This window comes from Dioscorea cayenensis, unplaced genomic scaffold (genome assembly GCF_009730915.1).
Source record: "Dioscorea cayenensis subsp. rotundata cultivar TDr96_F1 unplaced genomic scaffold, TDr96_F1_v2_PseudoChromosome.rev07_lg8_w22 25.fasta BLBR01001604.1, whole genome shotgun sequence".
Classification (NCBI taxonomy): Eukaryota; Viridiplantae; Streptophyta; class Magnoliopsida; order Dioscoreales; family Dioscoreaceae; genus Dioscorea; species Dioscorea cayenensis.
This window is the reverse complement of record NW_024087995.1, coordinates 23798-43880: the sequence shown is the minus strand read 5'-3', so window position 1 is coordinate 43880 and position 20083 is coordinate 23798. Positions and strand designations below refer to the sequence as shown.

Genomic DNA, 20083 nt, shown 5'->3' with positions numbered 1-20083 from the left:
GAACTTAGAATTTAATCGTCACCGTTCATATTGAAGATTAAGATGCCTTGATCATATAGAAAAACTTTCAAGAGGATTGAAGCTCTTTTGACTATCTGATCTTAAGCTAGAATTTGATTATGATGTAATGACAATCATCAATAAACTCCATGTTTGTCTTGTGATTTTATTTTGATAATTGGTGGACTTGAGACCAAATCATCACCGTTTATATTGAGCATTGTCAAGTTTGAATTTTGCACAAAAATTTTTAGACCGATCCGAATTTTTTGGCATGGTCCGATTAATACCTTGATCAACATCGAACATAGAAAAGCGGTGTCCTGCAACATGGCCCACAACCCTACTTCTTCAATAAATCATGTAATCTTCTAAATCAAATTTCAAACCGTTTAGATTGAAGACTAAACATATATTTATGATTTGAAAGAAATTTTCAAGGCAATCAAAGGTAATTTGGTCACCCGATGAAGACCTTGATTGGAGCAATAACATCAAAGAAACTTTTTAGCTTTCAACACTTTTTAACATGCATAGGATATTTTTATTTTTATTTTTGTTTGTTGTTTTGTTTTGTTTTTGTTTTGTTTTTGTGTTGTTTTGTTTTATTAACTTAATTATATTAAAGACACTGTGGACCAAGTATTTGTTCCCTCGGGAAAGCACGCTTTAATCGCGCATGACCGGGTCTACAAATAGCTCGGACGTTCCTTCATAGACAAACACGCTCTCCTTATTTCATTGAAAGAATTTTAGTACATGGTATGATTTTAGTACATAAATGCATGAAACTAAATGTTTTGCCTCAGAAATACATTTAATTAGATACTGATCTAGTCTACCTGCTAGAGGGACCGGACGTCTCGCCATAGGCAAACATTTTTTTACATTAAACATAATATTTCTTCAAGAAACGTCGTTGATGGGTGGCATCGGTCTTTCTCCGTTGGCATCGATAAGTTGATATGCTCCTCCTTCAGAGACGATCTCCACAACATAAGGGCCTTCCCAATTTGCTTTGAATTTGCCCCTCACTTTTGTTGGTGATGATGGGTCTTCTCGAGGACAAGGACCATCTCTCCTTTTGGTAAAAAGTCCCAAAAATCGAGCCATCTTGTTAGTATGCTTGAGACATTTGTGCTTTGTAGACTTCGAGATTTTGTTGCACCCCTAATCTTTTTTCATCAAGAGAGTCCAACTCATCCAAGCGGAGCCGAACATTATCTTCATTAGAAATTTCATTTTGCAATACCATCCTCGTGGAGGGTATCTCTGATTTCGAGAGGTAAGACCGCTTCAGCTCCAAATACCAAAGAATATGGCGTGCATCGTGTTGGAGTCCTATAGGTAGTGCGACATGCCCATAGCATCTCTGGGAGTCTTTCATGCCAATCTCTTGTTTTTAGACACTGCTTTCTTCAACAGCTTTGAGAGGGTTTTTGTTGAATGCTTCTACCAATCCATTTGCTCTAGCGTTATAAATGGAGGTATATCTCCAATCTATTTTATGATGCTGTGCAAATCTTCCGACCTTGAAGCTTCGAAGAGGGGTCATCGTCTCGAAATAATTCTTCTTGGAGTCCCAAATCTATATAAGATGTTTTCCCCAAGAATTTGAGGATATTCTCGCTTTTGACTTCTCTCGGTGATTGCTTTCGCCCATCCGAAAAAGTAATCATGCGTACCAATATGAATCGATGCCCCAAAGATGATGGTGGTTTAATAGGACCGATTATATCCTGTTCCCTCATATCTCAAAGGGCCATGAAGAGGTCATGGGGTGTAAAGGATTTGGATGTTGATGAATAAAAGTCTCCATGTATCCGACATAGATGACATTTTCTAGCATAATTAATGCAATCTCCAACCATGGTTGGCATGAATATCCCAAGCGCTTAATCTTGAGTCGCATCTTGGGTCCGGATTGGTGTGCACCACATATCCCGAATGTATATCATGCATAACTTCGGGCTTCTTCATATGAGAGGCTTACCGCAGAGTAATCGATCATATGACCTCCTACGATGACAATATATCATTTATGAGGGTGAATCTTAGGGCTCTTCGCTTTATCTGAAGACCTTTTGATTTATCCTCTGGGAGTTTATGATATTTCAAATATTCTATGAACAGGTTGTCTCCAATCTTCCTTTTCGACATTTCGAGAGTGAAGACTTCAGATTGCTCTCAAAGATTCTCCTCTCGACTTCGCTCGGGGATCGTATCTAATGGGTCTTCTATTTCTTATGGTTATATGGATTTCTTCATAATTTGGATTTGCAGCTCCTTTGCTACTTTTTGCCGAGAATCGCTTTCTCCATTTTCCCGATCTTGAAACTCTCCTCAATCGCACTTTAGGGGAATTTTCTTCATCGATTTTTGACCTTCTTATAATATTTAAGAAGTTCGAGTTTGTATATCTTGTAGTCTCCTTCGACTTGCTTGATAATGAGTTGTGAGTCTCCAAATATGTCTATGTCTTGATCCCCATTTTGATTACTAATTCCAAAACCGCCTATGAGAGCTTCATATTCTGCCTCATTGTTTGTACATGGCTCCGTGAGGGAGAGAGCAGTATCCGAGGATCCCTCCTTCCGATGTGACGAACACAAGTCCTATCCCGGCTTTAATTTGTGGGATTTGGAACATAAGTGCCGGTTTTATAGATGACGCCCATCAAAGTATAGTCGCTCACCTTGTTTCTTTCACCATTAATGTCTCTTCATCGGGAGATCAAGATTAAGTGGTGAATCATCGTGAGAGGATGTCTGCTAGAAAGTCTCCGTCATTGCTCTTTAATAGCCTTTCCGTGGAGTATATGTTATGTCAAATTCCATCGTAATCAACGCCCATTTTTGCAAGTCTTCCCCGTCAACAAAGGCCTCGTCACATCGGTCATTTGAGTGATCTATTTTTGATATGAGTGTTACTTTTATGTGCTAGCAAGTAATGTCTTAACTTCTTAACTGCAAACACCAAAGCTAGGCAATGCTTTTCAATTGGCGTGTATTTACCTCGCCTCCTACCAACATCCCGCTAAGGTAATATAACGCATTTCTTTTGCCTTCTTCATTATTCTCGAGCCAACATGGCTCCCAAAGACCCTTCCAATGCGGCCGATATAAGATCGAGGCTTTCCATGAATCGGGAGGCCAGGATCGATGGATTCAACAAGTATCAGCTAATGTCTTCAAATGCTTTCTGACATTCATCATCCCATTTGAAAGGAGCATTTTTCTTGACTAGTTTAGACAAGGGCTTGCATCTTCCAGAGAGTTGGAGATAAATCTCACGATATATGCTAAACGCCTCTGGAAGGAGTGCAATGCTCGAGTGTCTTAGAGGTGGTATTTCTAGGATTGCCTTTTATCTTGGAGGGATCTATCTCTATTCCCCGATGCCTCACGATGAAGCCTAGGAATTTCCCGCAGAGGACTCCCGAAAGCACACTTTCATGGGACTCATTTTTCAACTTGTATTGTCTCGAGATGCGTAAAGATCATTCTCTCAAATCATCAATATGCTTGTCTTTGGAATTTGTTTTAACCACAAGATCATCCACATAGCATTCAACAACTTTGTGAATTAAATCATCAAATATTCTAGTCATAGCTCTTTGATATGTCGCTCCCGCATTCTTCTTAATCCGAACGGCATTACCCTATAGCAATAGATTCCCATGGGCGTTCGAGAAAGATCTCTTTTGATCCTCCGGATGCATTTTAATTTGATTGTATCCGTAATATCCATCCATAAAGGAGAACATTTCGCACTCGAGGTGTTGTCGATCATGAGCTCCATAACTGGGAGGGGAAAAATCATCCTTAGGACACGCCTTGTCCGGTCCCTCGAAAGTCACACACATCCGTATTTGCCCATTCTTCTTTTCACTGTGGACTATGCTAGCTATCCAATCGGTATTTTCTCTTCTCTCGATAAAATTTGCTTCAATCGACCTTCTTCGTCTCTTCTATCACCCTTTTCTTCTAGGTCAAACTTCATCTTCCTTGGTGCCTGCTTTTGACTGGAGTAGCATTAGGATCAACGGGCTAGTCCGCGAACAGCCACATCATCATCTAACCCCGGGCATTTCATTATAGTTCCAAGCAAAGCAGATAATATGCTCCTTCAAGAGAGCCTTGAATGATGATTTTTCTTCTTCGATAGTTGTGCACTTAGAAAAGTCGGCCTTTGGGTTTTTCATCGCTTCCCAAGTCGATTTCAACCAACTCATCAATTGTTGCTTGCTCGCCTTCTAGTTCTGAAAGTGGTGCATTTTTCATCTTTATTTCCTCTTCCTTCTCCCTGCAATGTTACCATGTAACATGAGTGCTTTGGAAAAACCTGTAATAGCCTATCCCATTCTTGTTCTATCTGCGCAGGATGCCACAACCGCGAAAGCCCCGATGTGACCTCCTTGACCACTTGATTTTTGCTCCCAAATCTCTCAACTATCGTCCCGAGCTTGTTGGGGTAATGGCTTGGGAAATTTATGGGTTGAGCTTCATCATCTTCTATTTCTTCAATATTTATGATATCATCATTTAAGGTCTTCTTGCTCTTGTCCTTATAAAAGAGAATGCCTCTCTCCTTTTCATGCCGAAATGGGCACATAAAATGTTTTTTTAAATGCTCTGATCTATTTTACATTCAAGTCATCCAAGGATTTGTATAGCCCATCGTGGATCCTCGTGAATGTATAATGCATTTTCTTCGACAGATCCTTCAATTTGACCCTTACTTTGGTGTATATCGCAAAGATCGCTTCATCTCTCTCGATGATCGTTGTCACTACCAAAGTCGAGGTGGCGCCGGGTTCTTTTTGGAGCACGAGAGTAGTTTCGTATCGCCTTGATCAAAGACACTTCTTCTCAGGGCAGGCAATTTGCCCCTTTGGTTGGTTTGATGTGTTAAGATAATACCTCGCATCCTCATAGTGTACTTCAGTGATGCCAAAGGTTGGATCTCTCCATCAATTCTGAACTCTTCCCCATCCACCAAATATTTTGCGCATTGATGTCAATGTCGAAGGAACCAAATGTTCTCATGAATCCATGGCCTTCCTAAGAGGGGAGCTTTATAGGGACGATCACTCAATTACATGAAAATTTCACATCGAGTGATATTTTTCCAAATTTAAGGGGAGAGTGATCGATCCCAATGCCTTTTGGTCAGTCTCGATTGAAGCCTCGGATAATAATCCTCTCCTGAAGATAAGTGGCATACTTTCAAGAGCCAATGCTCAAGAGATATAGGGTCATTAAATTCAAAGAAGACCCCCGGATCTATCAAAACCGGCTGATCTTTACTCCATCACAAAAACCCTGTCACATAGTGGTCTCGTTGTGTGCCGTAGTCCCAAGCTAATAGGTCCTCATTTGTGAAGGACATCAAGATGTATGAGATGTATATAGGGCTTCTTTTATGTTGACTTCACAGTATGCTTGATACTCCTCAGATTTTGTAGGGGCATGTATTAAAGACTCACCTAAACACTGACATCATCAATGCATCGTATATACCGAGGAGGCTGGGACTTTTCTTCAAATGCGCCCAAAATATTGTAGTTTGGCTTTTTCGAGGGTTTCTTGGGAGACATTCTCTTCTTCAATCATCTTCACGTTTATCTCGATTATTTGAACTGGGAACCCTGTCTTGGTGAAGTGTTTTCCCGGTCTAAAGATCTGCATCGATGTACATGTTGTGGTGCTTCATCTTCCTCCTCGAGGAAGTTTAGCTCATCTTCGAATCATCATGAGCATTTATAGCATAACATTCACCTTTTTCTTCAAAGTAATCCTCGGTGAGTGTCAAATTTCCCTGAGAAACCTGTCCTTGCAACCATTTTTGGAAAGCGTGACATTCTTCTATGGTGTGTCCTGTAAGCCGGTGATATTGGCAGTAGCTTGAATGTCTACCAAGATGCATTAGGCGCGCCTTTTGGGTTTAATGCAAATTCAATCCATTTTTCTATAGCTTGATCAAAAAGCTCTTTCCTTTTATCTTTCCCGATAGATCTTTCTTTGATATTTGTTGTTTTTAGAAGGGTTTGGAGAATCCACGACTTCGAAACAAAAAGCCCTGTCTGATGATTACGGAGGATATGTCGATTCATCCCACTCAAGATCTTCAGTATATGGCCTTCGTAGCCTCATTAGGCGACTCCTGCTACCCTTTGAATGAAAGCGAGGGATGTCTTGACCGGGCATGACTTTCTTCAAGACCTTATATTTTGGGGTCTTCGGGGTGTAATATGGTTCTTTGGACATTAGTTGTGGGTAGGGCTCCAAGAGCTTGGCGTTCGCCTTCTTTTTACTCTTTCCACGAATGCTATCTTCTTTCTTTGCTTTTCTTGACATAGGGTCGACCGTAGCGGTCATATGACTCTTACGGCTCGGAAAAAGCTATCATATTCATCATCATCTTCCGGGTTATATAAAGGTTCCCCTCAGGAAATAACCCCGCAAGTCTCCACTTCCACATCTTCTTCATTTCAATTTTCTCGGTTAATTCCCCGAGTAACTCCTCGATTTCTTGAGAAAAATAATCTACGAGGGTAATCGAAACCCTTTCTTTTTGCTCATATTCTTCAAGGGTCTCAATATACTCCTCAATAATAGATTTCTTGCGCTTTGATTGTTCGCGCTTTTGTTTTCTTTTCTTATTCTTTTTCTTTTGGTAGCTTTGTCCGGTGACCTTTGTAGGAGTTCTTTGAGGCGCTTCAAATGATCACTGGCAATTCAGCCAACCTTTTTAACATCTTCATTGATCTTTACGGATACAAATACTTCCCATAATTCTTCAGGGACAGCACTAAGGTTTGTCATCTTACGTTGATGTAAATATCACCTTGTTACCAACCATCGTAACTTCCCTTTGGGATGACCCTTCCAGGTTTAGAGGGCGATCCACGTAGCGTATATGTTGACTGGTTGCTCGGACAAGACATTCTTTGAGAGTGTGATTTTGCCCTCTTGGTATTGTCGCTCAACCCAGTCCTTGAAAACATAACAATCTTCTATTGTATGTCCCAACACCCTATGATATGGACAATAATTGGGATGATCTGTCTTGCTTTGCTCTTCAGGTCTTTTGCATTCAGGGAGCTGCAGACCCTCTCTCACAGCATCTTTGAAGATTTTATGTACTTTATCTCTTCTAAAGGAATACTTCTTATTCATCCTATCCTTCAAGGAAGGAAGAGGTTTTGACTCGTTGTCGAGTAGCACCCTAAGCTAGGTACCTTAGCTTGTTCCACATGGGACTCCTGCTCGCCTTTCCCCTTCTCAATATTGAAGGTAGTAGCGAGTGTACTTGACACCTTCTGTTTTTTGGATTTGTCTTTGTCACTCCTTGAAGTGGTTTGGAAATTGGACAACACCTTCGGGTTGGTCCTTTCTAATTTTTTAGCTTGTGAGATTAAGCCTTGGAATGTAGTGATGCTAGATGTACTCAAGAAGGTGACATCCAACTATCAATGTTCCCCTAGCAATAAAACCCACGCTCTGCTGCTTTGATCGAGTGGTTGTTCACATTTGATGCTCAAGTTCCTCCATCTCATAATGTAATCGACCACTTTTTCATCTTTGTTTTGGCGAGTGGCTACTAGGTCAGCAATTGTGATTTTGTCACTTATGCCCCCAAACCGTACTCGAAATGCATCTTTTAAGCTGCTTGCCATGTTTGAATCGACTCGGGTTGCGATTTGCATACCATTCAAATGCTACTCCCTGCTAGACTTGCGAGAACTCTATCGAGGAGGAGCGATGGCTTCGCACTGTATCTCCACAAGCCGTGACAAAATGAGCCAAGTGTTGAGTGGGATTGCCAATCCCGATGAAATTGCTTGAATTTAGGAACATTATATCCCTTGGGGTAAGGCACCGGATCGTGGTAGGCTGGGATAGGGCTTGTCTCCATCCGCCCTTGTCTCAATTCCTTTGGCTTGATTTAATTCGAGCAACTACCATTCATTTCGTATCTCTTCCCGAGTCATTCAGATCGATTGTTCTGAGAACGGGAGCATAAGAGGTTCTTCCATATTCTGCGCGGCTCGAAGGTTTCCTTTGGAGGTGGTGTTGGACTTCTCGACCTCTGCACATTCTCCATAGGAAACCGTGGGGTTACCCTCGCTCAAGCGGCCTCGGGGCTTCTCTCGGCCGTCGAGTTGGGCTCCTCGATCTTCCTGGTTGTTCAGGTTGATTTTCCATGAGGATTTTAATTTGTTTTTGCATTTGTAACATTGACCCCATCAACATTGCCATGTTGTCATTGAGTCTTTGATATTCAGTATCACGATGTCCCTTTTGAGGAACAAAGACAGGTTCATCCTCTTCATCTTCATTTAGTTGTTGTACTTCTTTGTGTTTCCTTGGTACATGGAGTGGTGGAAGGCTAGTCCCTATCCCTTGCTCCTCATGTGGTGACACATGACTGGAACCTTCTTCTCCATTCAGAGAGTCTGCTGCTCTTCTACGGGATCTTGTAACAGGTCCCGGTTGTTCTTGTTCGGGTGCAGGATCTCCTCTTGCTTCAGTAACCATACGACAAGTGTGCACTTCCACATCTGCATCAGACATTTCTTCATCTTTCATTTCCCTCCTCCATTGAAATTTAGACCTGTGAACCTTGGGTTGATTTTTTGTAGGAGCTAAGCGATCAAACACTGTCTTCTGCGCTATTGACATCAATTGCTTCTTCTTTTGATAGAATTCTTTTGGTCTTATCTTCTCTGACTGCAATTTCCTTGATGCTATATAAGTCTTGTAGAGATTCTGACCAAATGAATTACTGTGATAGGATTTTGGAGGTCTACCAACTTTGTTTTCACTCAGTTGGGAGCGCAAGTCTGCAGATGGTTGCGTTCTTCTTCTACCGAGTTAAGAGGTTCAAATGAGTTGTTGAAGGTACTCATCTGATTATTTTTTTGTGTCCCTTGGAAACGACACAAAATCCAACCTTTTGTTTTGGAATCTTAACTCTCCTTTGTGTGAGCCTCTAAAACACACTTTTCTTCTTTGGTGTGTCTTCATCAGATGAGTGGAAAATTCCACTTTCCCGCCCCTTTACTGTAATGGTAAAGGTGGGTTCATCATCCTCATCATCATTCATGTGAACTACCTTCTTAGTGTGGGATAGCCTCTCAAATAGTCTTGGTGAGTCCTTGACATCAGCATCCTCGCCAGTTGCAGGAATAATCACATTGGGGCGACGCCCTTTGGATGGAAGCCGCGGGACTATCAGGGTCTCCTTCGAAGGTGCGGGTCTCCTTAGGAACTGCACCGACTCAGATATGGTGCCAAAGGTCAGCTCAGCTCCTGCAGCTCCAGTGTTGAATGTGCAGTTGGGCAGTTGCACCTCAGTTCCTTCGCCAAGGAAAATTGTGAGTTTTGGACTTCCAGATGTGGTTGAGTTTTTGAGTGCCATTTGTTCTTCGTTTCCTGCAAAACAAAAAGAAACATGATTAGATTTCTTTCATAGGATGTAGGAACAATGCCTTTACTTGTACTTTGGCCTCAAAGATGGGAGGAGGAATGGGTCCCCACCGGGCGTGCCAGAATTTGTGGGATCGAAAATATGCATCTGGCATCATGAAAAGACACCAGACAATATATCGAAGCACAAATATCATATTTGTTTTGTGGGTTCTTTCCTTCCTAATAGAGGCAAGCCTCTATTATTAATTACCCCAGATCAGAAATCTTAGGAACCTCCGATTAAGGGCAAAAAATACAAGTAAGAGCAAGAAGATTTGCGAATTATAAATCTTGTTATTTTATTATATAAACATATTTATTACATCACTTATATGTATATATATATATATTTTATCATCGCTGCAGCTCGTGCCTTTGTCATCACTGCGTTCGCCACGTCGCCTTTGTTGCCATTTTGAGATGTATATCTCATTATCGCCTTATTCCTGATCATACATATTTTGCCATCTATTATTCCATCAACTTTGTGGGTGTCCAAGACTTGTTTCACAGATTGGACATCTATGTAACGGCTTCCGTATTTGGAATGCTTTATGGAATAATTCGGATATTTTTTTATCTCGAGATTCCTTGGACAATACAAGATAGTGGTCTTGGGTTCTTTCCAACACCTTAGCATCATGTATAGTTTTTCTAACAAATATGTATGCATTTCAACATACATGTCTTTTATTCAACGTGCATGGTGAGATTCCCAAGTTTATCATTATCATCTCATGTGCAAAGGGTGGGCCTGCTTTTTTTTTTATTTCCTTCTTTATTTATTTTGCATGTCTCAGGACTACATGCTTTCCATCATTTCTTTTATTTTATATGTATTTTCCATTCCCATACACGTATGCATGCTTCTCTATATTATATATATTTTTTTTAAATATGCATGTAAATATGCATGTTCTCCCGTTTTGAAGAAGAAGATCCCACGTGCATGGTTCTCATTTCATTATTATTATTATTATTATTATTATTATTATTATTTATGTCATGCACGCATGAGCCACTCAGCCACGTGAATCGAGATTTTTTAAATACAAATATATAAATATATGCTTGGGATCCCATGTTCATCACCTAGTAATGGTGGGCCCGGATTTTTATTTATTATTATTATTATTTATTGTACACACATAACATAACATAAATAGATATATATATGCATGCTTTATTATTATTATTATTATTTTTTATAGGAAACCATGGTCCATTTCATCGTTAGGCCCCCAATACAATAAATGTCTCAAATTTTAAAGAGGCTGGTATATAACCACTTTGACAAGATGAGTAGAAAGTTGAACATGGTTAAGCAACATTGCAGTCAAGAGCTTTAACACCAACACAGTGCTAAAAAAACAAGCATTTAACACAACCAGCTGGCTACATCAATACAAACCAAGAAGTTCCTAATTTGCACTGCTTTCAAAGAATAATGAGCCCTTTGTACAGCAAATGAGAAGATGCTATCTTCTTCTCCTTTTCTTCTCTTTTAACTTGGAATTTATTATGGTTGGGTAAATATGTCAAGGAAGATCTCGTATGCTCAGGAATTTAATTTATGTTATTTGAGGCGAAGGGAACTAGTTTCGGTTTTCAAGATTTCTTTCTCTTTATTGCTTTTGAATCTGAGACCAAAGACTTGACGCATGTTGAGGCTTGGCGGTCAGGATCGAGAATATGTGGAAGGACTAATAGCCAGCCACTGATGATCCTTGCGGTATTCTTGAAACGGACAGCAGTTCACTTCACACCTCTTGGTCCTCCACTTCTTCTTCTTTATAATTCTAATTCCTCATTAGCGGTTGCGTCCTGGTATCCATTCATTCACTCGTGTATTAGTGCAAAAAGGCTTTCTTCTTGAACATAGCCGTGAATTGCCCGTGAATTGCTCGCTCATCCTGAACATTTTTCTGAATCGAAGTGGAGTATCTGAAAAAGGTTGCTGTCATCTTTAGTCCTGTCGGTAGGATATCACATACAGTAGACTTCACATTGTTGGGTATCCACTCAACGAAGTAGGGCAAGCTCTTGTTCTACACGTTGATCATCTGCTTGTTCACTTCCTTGGTATTCATCTCGCCACGGACCTTGGCAAAGACTATCAGATAACGGACGTGCCTAGGATCAGTGGCGCGCATCATGTTCTTGGCGTCCCACATCTGTTGAGTGAGCTCAAAGACAGTGAGGGCACTGTACTGCTGGGATCCACGGGATATCAACGGGAGGAAGCCGATCATGGAGAAGTGAAGGCGGGGAAAAAGGATCAGGTTCACGGCGAGCTTTCGGAGATCGGAGTTAAGCTGTCTTGGGAATCTCAGGCAACATGTCACTCCAGACATGGTGGTGGAGGTCAAATGGTTCAGGTCCCCAAGGCTTGGTGTGATGAACCTGAGGGTTCGGAACAGATGTTGTTCAAAGCCTCGTTATCAAGGACCATGCATTCGTTCGCGGATGACGTCGCAATGGAGACCACGCCGTTTAGAGTTTGAGTTATGGTAAAAGGTTATTGATCAAAGCGCTCCCGGTGTAGAGGAGATGAACAAGATCCAAGCTTTCTCATTGTTGGCGACGCCATAAGTGAGCTTACAGCCATGAAGAGATCAACAAGATCATCGGAGAACTGATACCTCCCTCTTCCATCTCACATAGAAGCAACAGAAGTGGCAACAATGGCAAGTAGCAACAACGTCAGCATTAGTAGTGACATCAGCAAACCATAGCACGCAAAGATAGCAGCATCAATGGTAAGCAGCAGCGGCGAGCAGCAAACGGCATGCTTGGCGGCATTATTTCAGCCGTTCAAGCATGCCCCGGCAGCGATGAGCAGAGGCGAGCATCAGTGATGAGCGGACGTCATGCTTGGCGGCATTATTTCAGCCACTCAAGCATGCAATAGCGGCGTAGCAACAGCAGCAGCGACGAGCGATAGCAACGACGACGGCGCAGCGATGACAGGCAGCGGGCGGCGATGGCGGTGACGAGATGCGGCAGCAACGATGGGAATCCTTTTCTCTTTTTTTTTTTATATATTATATATATAGTATGGGGACGAGAAGAAAACCTTCTTTTTTTGCTTTCCTTCTTTTCTTCTTTCTTTTTCAGTTCTTCCCTCTGAATTTTTTTCCTTTTTTAATTTTTTTCTCCTTTTTTTTTTTCCCCTTTTAAAACAATATGGCATATCTTTTTTCAACCAACCCCTCCTCCAAATCATGAAGTGATGAGAATAAAACCCAAACAAATATTCAAATTTTTAATTTTCTAATGTGGGATTTATCTTCTCATCCAACCCTCCGTCAAATCACAACAACGATCAAATCTATTTTTTTTTTAATTTAATTTTTTTTATTTTAAAATTTGAAATTTTCTTTTAATAATTTTTTTTTGTTTATTTTAAAAAAATTTTATTATTTTTTTTTTATTATTTTTTTTGCCTCTTTTTAAACTTTGACTGCCCGTTTTTTTTATTCTCATAGATCATCTCTCATTCTTATCCTCATCCCGAGAGATCAGAGATAAAATTTAATTCAAATTAAATTTTTTTTTTTTTATCATTATTATTTTTTTTTATATATATTTATTATATATATATTTTTAATTTCAATTTCAAAAATTTGAAATTTGAAAATTTTTTTATTTCTTTTTTTTTTGTTCATCTCCCCCTCTTAAAAACTCGTCTGTTCTTATCCCGTAAAATACAACCTCCCGTGGACTCAATCAGGATAAGATAAGACCAAATATAAAATTCAAATTTTAAAAAAAAAATTCAAATTTAATTAATTTTTTTCTAAATTAAATTTTCAAATTTTAATTAAATTAATAAAAATTAATTATTATTTTTTTTGAAATTTAATTTAAAAATTCAAATTGCCTCAAGATGCGTGTCTGGAATACTTCGAGATTTGCACTTTCTCAGATTGCCTCGAGATCTGTTTTTTTTAGGTTATATGAAATTTAGGATCGCCTTGAGATGCGCATTTGGGCTATCCTAAAATTTGAGATTACCTCGAGATATGTATCCTCGAGATATGCTTTCAAGGGTAATTTTGTAAATTTCATTTTTTGCCTCGAGATATCAAGGGCAATTTTGTAATTTTGTATTTATGTCTCGAGATATGTTCTCAGATAATCTTGAGATGGAAATATTTTAGATCGCCTCGAGATCTGTGCTCTCGGCTAATCTTACGATTTAAATATTTTAGATCGCCTCGAGATCTGTACTCTCGGCTAATCTTGTAATTTAAATATTTAGATCGCCTCGAGATTTGTGCTCTCGGCTGATCTTATGATTTAAATATTTTAGATCACCTCGAGATCTGTGCTCTCGGCTGATCTTGTGATTTGAATATTTTAGATCGCCTCGAGATCTGTGCTCTCGGCTGATCTTGTGATTTAAATATTTTAGATCGCCTTGAGATCTGTGCTCTCGGCTGATCTTGTGATTTAAATATTTTAGATCACCTCAAGATCTGTGCTCTCGGTTGATCTTGTGATTTAAACATTTTAAATTATCTCAAAAATGTCTTCTGCATTTATCTTGAATATATCCAAATATAATGAAATTTATTTATTTTAACCATTTGTTGTCCCAGTTCGATTATGATTTGACTGTGTGTATTTTTTTTTAAAAAAAATTTTTTTATTCGATTTGAATCAGGACATGCAATTTTTACATAAACAATAACATGAGGGTCAAAAAATTCTTTAAAGATGTCAAAACAAGATGGAACTCAACTTATCGGCTTCTTAGTGCAACATTTCCCTATAGGACATTATTGACTAAGTTTGTTAATGATTCCTTGGTTGGTTTTTGTTTATATGAGTATAACTGGGTAATTATCGCTCGTATTATTGATTTGCTTGCGGTTTTTAACACATACTAATTTATTTTCGCAAGTTTATTTTCCTACTTCCCATTTATTTTTATATGGTACTATTGACGTGGCTGCACAATTTTGGAAGTTTAGATTAGATCCACAATTGTTTAGTGCGTTGATCACTATGAAAATTAAATGGTTGTTTTATTATAAAAATATACCTCATATTGCTTTAGTTGCATTTGTTCTTGATCCAAGGCCGAAGCTAGAAGGTTTGCAAGAATATTTGGAAGCATATTACAAATTCTTAGGATTCAATGGAGGGCAAGATTCCCAACCTGTTCCCATGAGCTGGCCCATTAGTGACGTAGATACTCAAGAATATGAACTGGACTCCGACAGCATTTGTGGATGTCAATGAAATTTTTGTTGATACTAGGAGTCAACTTGTTGAATAATATGATAGTTATTGTATTAGATATAGCCATATAGTTCCACAAGTTGCACAGGAGGCAGTAGGACAATCTAGCAGTGGTGGAGGAGAATCATTCCCGCAGAGGCAAGCAAAGAAGAAACTAAGGGGATCACAATATACAGAGCTCGACTTGTATTTAAACACTATCTTCCAGTTTTCAGAAGAAATCAACACATACATGACTTTCAACGTCCTCAACTGGTGACAAGGTAATGAAAATCCGTACCCCATTCTTTTCACTAATGGTAAAGGATATTTTTGCGTGTCCTATATCTACAGTAGATTACGACCTGACTTTTAGTGCAGGTGGAAACATGTTGGATTCGACACGTTTGCAATTGACCCCACAAAATATTGAAATTCAAGTTTGCACGGATGACTGGAAACGTGCTCAAGTTTGGCAACAAGAAGTAGAACAAGGAAGTCCAGATGCTACTGATTTCTTCTACACAGATAACATGATGAGCACACCTGGCTCGACAACAACAGTCATTGAGTCCGACCAAGACCTAGATGTTACCGATTAGGTAAGTGGGTGACCGATTACACTGTGTAACAGAACTACGTGGGCTTTGATTTCTCTCACACCCAGGAGGATACGTAAGCAACTTGATTCTGCATGTAAACGAATTAAGTGCAAGCCATTTATTTTCAAATTTAGTGTAATTTAGTATAATACGTGGGACATCTCTTATTATTTGGAAACTTATGGTCTTAATTTTTGGGGTCTTAATTAATTTTTTTTTTTTTTGCTAGAAAATTTTCTAAATTTTTTCCTGAATTTTCAGAAATTTTTTGTGTTTTTTTTTTTGCTATTTTTTTGAATTTTTTAAATTTTTGTTTGAGGTGGGCCAACCGCCCGCCTGAGTCAACGTGGAAGCCGGGCTGGCTCCAAGCCCGACTTCCGTGACCCGGGACCACGGGTCCGACAGCCAACCCAATGTTTTAATAACCCGGACCGGGTTGTCGAACCGGTTAAAGCAACCTGTTCCGGTCCAGCTGGTTGAACCGGTTGAACCTGCTGGTTCAACCGGATTTAATATTTTTTAAATAAATAAATATTTAAAAAAATTTAAAAAATTAAAAAAATAAGTAAAAAAATAATTTCAAAAAAATAAAGAAAAAAATAATAAAAATACAAAAATTACATATTGCAAATTTAAATTACCTTTATAAGGTCATAAAAGTTTTAACTTTTACATAAAAATTAAAAATTTTTCAAAAATACAAATATACAAAAAAATACAACTATACAAAAAAATATTGAAAAAAATAAAGAATTAAATAAAAATATAAGTCTACAAGTATACAACAACAACAATAATGATTAAAAAAATTAAAAACCAAACCGCTCAAATATTTGGTTTAACACTTTAACTTTAATGAGTTTAATTATTGATTAGTATAAAATTATAAGTTAATCATAATAAATTAATAATAATAAATTATAATATATTGATATTTTTTATGCATTTTGTTTTTTATTTTTTTGACTTTTTGTCTTTTTAAAAATTTGGGACTGAGTTAATTAGTTTATTAACTTGATATAGTTTTTTTAATTATAAAAATAAATTAATTAAATAAATTAATTAAATCAATAAATTAACTCGGTCCGGTCCAACCGTTCACCGGTTGAACCGGGTTGAACCGGCCGGTCCGGTTCTTTTGTAGTATATATTACTAACCGGACCGGGTTTATCGAGCGGTTCCCGGTTGAACCGGTTGAACCGGCCGGTCCGGTCCGGTCCGGTTTTTAAATCATTGCAAGGTGAATACTTGGTTATCATCTTATCCTTTTTTACTAGAAAAGTAATGATATTGTATAAAGAAAATGACCGTAATACCCTCACTTCTCTTGGGGGTAATATCTATCATGTGTTTAATATAATAATTAAAAATATAAATTAGTTATTAGTTATTACCTTCATTAATAATTATTAATTCAAAATAAATAAATAAAAAATTAAAGACAAAAATTTTTGCACTTTCTTAATAATGAAAAACTTTTTAAAAACATAGAATACACGGCATATTAGGATAACCACAATTGTCGAGCTATACTATCTCGGATCGACCGACTTGTGCCACGTCCCACCATCATCGCTTTGATGTGGTCTTCCCACATTCGGATAGCTACCTTCATCGACATGACGGTTCGATCTTGCTCCAAGTTGGGATCACGGATGGTGTGCTTGCATAAATAATTGTGGATTACAGTAGCATGCGATGACAATGTCGTACTGCGTTTCTCTCGAGAAAGGTGCCTGAACACGCAAGATCTTGAAATGACGCTTAAGAAGACCAAAAGCCCTCTCGACAACATTCCTTAGACGAGCATGACTATGGTTAAATTTATCCTTCATATTACGATATTGTGTCCGACCACTAGTAAACCGAGAGCAAGGTGGTATCTCTCTCCCCGTATGGTGCAAGAAGGCTCGTGGTGTTGGCATAGCCCGCATCAACAAGATAATACTTCCCTACAAGGCACATGCAAGTTTTGATTTTTGGCACGGTTCACTAACTACAAATGTATTATGTATGATCGATTCATCCATAACATTACCTTCGGGATTGAGAAACTTCTATCGTCCAAGCAAGATCGCATTACTCTCATGTCTCGCGTCGATCCCTCCCAACTCGCACAAATGAACTGGAAGTGCATATCGAAGGACACACATGACCATTACATTTTTGACTAATCCATCCATGCTCATTACGAAATCTCTCTTGTATTTCTTTGGGAACAATAACCGGCACATGGGTTCCATCTATTGCTCCAAGAGCGTCCTACAAGCATTTAAATTTGCTTAAGTGGTGCCACACAAATTCAAATATACAACACACACTCATGTTACCATAAAGCGGGGTATTGCGGACCCGTGGATGAGCTGTTCATCTCCACCGGGCAGTTGGATCATCTCATTAGCCAAACTGCTAATAGCACAAAAGTACCATGTGGAAATAACGGTCGATGGTCTCAGAGCTATCTTTGAACCGCTCGCATGCTACTCTATTTGGTCGTTTGCATGTCCCACAACAGATCATGAAAATTGCCGATTGTTCCTCAACAGATCATGAGTTCGACTCATCGCGTAGTAGGTCAGCGTGACTCAAGTAATGCCGCAAGTTCCCTAAATACGTGTGGCTCCATTCAAACACGTTATATGCCCTTCTTGGGTGTCCGTCCAAAATGTCTCTAACCAATGTAGAACCTGCGAATGGTCGAGTGTGTTGTGGTTGCCTCATCCTTATGTGGGTTTCGCTGATAATGCCAAGAAAAAATTTGAACATTAACATGGGATATATAATTAAAAGTTTTAAATTTCTTACCAATTATCCCATTTGAGATAGAAAAATAAAATAAAATTAAAAATTGTTTATATTTTTTCATATAAACAAAAAAACACTATTTAACAAAAGAATTTTTTGTTAAAAGATTATTGCTTTTTTGTATTAATGATTATTAATCTAGAATGTAGGTTTTTCTCAAAAAAAAAAATTAAAAAAAATTACACAAATTATATTATTAATTGGTTTCAATCCCAATATAATTTAAAACCATTTATAGAATCGTCCTCTCTCTTATGTCTTTGTAATTTCATGTTATGCTTCTCATCATCATGCTCATGCTTTCTCATCATATTATAGTTTTTGCTTTGTTTTTTAATGAATGAATGTTTTTTTTCTTAAACAATACATGAAAAAATTAAAATAAATAAATAAACTTTAAAAAGTAACTGCATAGGAAAGGTTGACATGGACCAAAACTTAAACAACATTAGTTATATGGAGACTTCATAAATCTTGAATGGTTCATATAAAAATATAAAAAATATAGAACTGTACAAATCATAATTTTTCTACATGAGACTCTAGATAAGGCTATACGTGTAATTTCATGTTTTTTTGGAATTATATATAGTTTTTAAATCTCAACCATAATTTATATATAACTAAGTTTTTTTTTTAAGATATGATATTTTAAAAATATCATTTCTTCAAAAATAAAAAAAATCTTAGTTAATAATTTTTATATATATCAATCTAATCCAAGAACATCATTGTTGAAGTGTCAAATCAACAGGACCACAACTCATATGAATCTTTTATATCAGAATAATTAATTTTTGAAATTATAATATGAAAAAGCTCCAAAAATAATCAATTAAAAAACGATAAATAAAAGTTTATTTAATCATGCATTTAATAATAACGACGACATAAATATGATCAAATAAGTAATTCTAAAGACAGCTAATTAATTAATCACAGATACTGTTTTCACATTATTAAAAAAATATATATTCTTCAAAGTAAAGAAATTGGTGGATTGTAAATTTGGATAATTTGCTATAAATATTCAAGTTATTCAATAAATGATTTTTAAATTTTTAGAAATTAAAAATAAATAATCATTTATATTTATATTTTATATTTTTTTCTGATATTTCTTAAATTAAAAAAATATGGGAAAAATCTAATTTTAGATTTTAGTAAAATTTTTTTTTTTAACAAAGAAATGGTCTCCACCAGGCAGTGATTTCATGATTTATTGGCAACAAGTCCATGTATAGGGTGTTAGTATTATATTTACAAAGTAGGTTTAAACCTTATCTAATACAAAATTGTGTATACACTAACAAAATTAAAGGTCTTTAAAATGAAAACCCTTTTGAACTACTTTCTTTATTAGCCACCTTGGGAGATCCATTAATTAATGATAAATAGATTATGCATGTTTTCATTTTGCTTTGGACTGCTCATATCTTATCAATTCTATTCCAATCTATAATGAACATCATTTGAGAACTTTCAGATTATACTTACGTTTAAGACTTGAGTATAATAAACCCATAACTAGTTCAATGAAAACCACAATCATGTTGAGAGTAAGTAAATAGTTAGTTCATTAATTTACAATGAAAGCAAGAAGAATGGGAGATCATGTAATAGCTACTTAACTTTGTTAATCACAAGCAAGCTTAATTAATGTACTAACAAACGAAGAAGAAGACATTAGTTTTAGTGAAACAAACTTTTCATTCGCCAAGCTGTCCCGCAACAAACGGATTATCATGCCTAACTCCACCTCTTCCTCTTCAAACTCCTCCTCCCACGGCCTCTCCATCATCTATGCTGCGCATTCACATTTCTAGAATTGCTTCATATTTATTCCTTATTGTTGCTTCACATTCCAAACAGAGATAAAGATAGAAAATGCATTCATCATGTCCTGTTGATTCACATTACTCCTGCACATCTGTTTCAGTACAAGCTATGCCCACAATAGCAAGCTATGC

General features: G+C 37.5%; 1 pseudogene; it reads right to left on the bottom strand.

Annotated features, from left to right (window-relative positions):
* Positions 1–11275: 11275 nt before the first annotated feature.
* Positions 11276–11937, bottom strand: LOC120256744 (annotated as a pseudogene).
* Between the last annotated feature and the right edge of the window lie 8146 nt (positions 11938–20083).